At 43.6% G+C, this 2,422-nt stretch overlaps 1 protein-coding gene across 7 annotated transcripts in view; it reads left to right on the top strand.

Moving 5' to 3' along the window:
• Positions 1-2,422, top strand: part of trit1 (tRNA isopentenyltransferase 1) — a 44,216-nt gene that overhangs the window by 1,170 nt on the left and 40,624 nt on the right. The window lies entirely within an intron of this gene.

Below are 2,422 nucleotides of genomic sequence, written 5' to 3'. Positions count from 1 at the left end.
TTGCAGAGCAGCGGTAAGACCTGAGACCCATGGTAGACTGACCGGATTGTGTGCATTGTGTGTGACCGGAGAGGAAAGATGTGAACCGGTCGATGGCAGTGTTTTGGATACATAACTTCAAAGTCAAAGTCAAAGTCAACTTTATTTGTCAAGTCAACCGGGGTAGTACTTGGAATCTCATTATTTCTGTGCCTGAAAGTGGCTGAAAAGTGTTTTTTTTCCCCGCAGTCACCTGATACAATGTAAACCGATTTACTCTAATAACACTTAAAATATCTGAACTTTTTGCAGCATCACAACTGGAGAACAATCTGAGCCCTGAAAAAAGTCCGATTTCACTATCTCTAGAAAATCAGCACTGGTTTCGTCCTCTCTGTTAGTGTGAGCATCAGTGGGAGAGAAATGTTGCCTCCTCCCCCCAAAAATGAGAAAAAGACTGCTTATATGAGAACTAGGCTGTGTGTAGGCTACAGTCAGACTGTGTTGTCTTTGGGATAGGAAACAGTTTGGACTTGTTTGGGAGAAAGCATCATTGTGCTGAGCTGGTACACATTCAGCTCCGTGCTCTGCCGGCCCAGCAACTGATAGTGAATGGGCACACTGTGGCCACTGGGAAGTCTCTATTGTCCTGTGCAGAATTGGTTCCCACACTCCCTAACACTTCTATTGTGTCGTGTCACCCCTCTTGCCCCCTCTGGCCCTTGCCCCCGATCTACAGTTCAGTGGACATGCAAGGGGATATTATTCACTCATTAAATGAACATGCTATCTATGGCACACACACACACACACACACACACACACACACACACACACACATACAAGTGCTGTGCTGTACTGTCTTTTAACAAGGCACCGGCAAATTCCTTGTGAGCCCTCAGTTTCCAAAGTGTGGTCCAGGGACCAGCTGGCTCCTGCTCCGAGGAACCTTGCCAACATATCAGTTATTTCACATCCTTGAAGTGGGAATCATGGAAAAATGTTAGTATTTTTCCTGCGTTTTCCACGTCCTGCGTGGTTAGAATTCTGAATATATCTCTGAATTCGACCTTTTTATTCCAACAGCACGAGTGTCATTATGGCTGCCATTTTTCTGGCATGGGTGAAAATTCATAAATAAAAAATAATTTTTATTAATTAATCAATTTTGTATTATTTTTTTCTAAAGCAAACTCAAGTTTTTTTTATAGCAAACTAAAGCTTTATTATTATGTCTTTTTGAGTCACCCTTGCTTTGCTAACGCCCTAACAGCGGATTAGCTCTCATGACAAATTGGCAGTTAGAAATGTCCTATTGAATTTTCTTTTTTGTATCTGGCTTTCAATTGTCTGTCATCCTTCTGTTGTTGACGTGACCTCAGTGCGAAGGATGATTTATTAAGCACCGTCTTGGTTGACAGCGCTTTGCGCAGCGTTATTGGTAATAAGAAGCCGTTGACCATGCACGGTGACAGGAAAGGGATGGAGAAGGAGCACCTCACCGCTGATTCATGAGAGCGGTGCCGGGCGAAGCCCCGTTCATCCTTCATACGCTGCCTCCTTTGTGTTCTCTGCTACACATTACAATGGTGACATATTGTACCGTGAGGCACTAATTTTATTTTAATATCATACATGGCATACATTTTGTATTTTCCAACCTCCATTACAGTGAAAACGGTGCACTGTAGAAGTGTTGCTGCCTTTATTGGTCAATTTATTGGCTTGACTTACAATATTGGACTGATACCAATAAGCACATTAGCGATAATTCATTGAACTGGTTATAAACGTGCAACCCTACAAATTAGCATAGGCCGTTTTTTCTAGCCATGAGCGGAAGTCTGATGCTCTGGATTTTTTTCTTAGGGTCATGCATACTGTATGCAGCAAACATCAGGTCACTGTCAATTTATGGAACCCTAGGACGAATCAGTGGCTGGAGACCCTTTGCCTCATGTCTCCATGAAGGACAGAGTGACTGTGTTCTCAGAAGCACAGCGTGAAAAGGGAAACTTGTGCATGCAGCAGATAATTCCCTGGGCTTATTCATCTTTCTTTTTTTTCTTTTCTTTTTTTTTTTTTGCTGTATGTGAGAAATTGGCCCCAGTTGCTGGAACACTGTCATGTGTCACATTGACTCTAATAGGCTTGTTAAAGTTGAATTAAGGACGTCTTGCTTTGATTGTGTTGGAGCTCACTCCGCTTTGAAGTGGTACATTTACTGCCGTTGCTTTTTCCCGCCCCTCCACTGAGGAGTCGGCCATGCTTATCATGGCTGTTACACAAGCGCAAACGCATGCATTGACACCAACCGCCGATCTGCGTATTAGACACATCCCACACTCGAGGACTGTGCAGTGATGTGTTACATCCCATCCTAGTCATCTCCTCCTACTTTGCTTCCTCCTATCTCTCTGTTTCCCCCCCTCTTCCCCCACTC

This window comes from Cynoglossus semilaevis, chromosome 18, assembly GCF_000523025.1.
Source record: "Cynoglossus semilaevis isolate Cse_v1.0 chromosome 18, Cse_v1.0, whole genome shotgun sequence".
In the NCBI taxonomy this organism is placed as follows: domain Eukaryota; kingdom Metazoa; phylum Chordata; class Actinopteri; order Pleuronectiformes; family Cynoglossidae; genus Cynoglossus; species Cynoglossus semilaevis.
The sequence above is the reverse complement of the archived record's forward strand: the minus strand, read 5'-3'. Positions and strand labels throughout refer to the sequence as shown.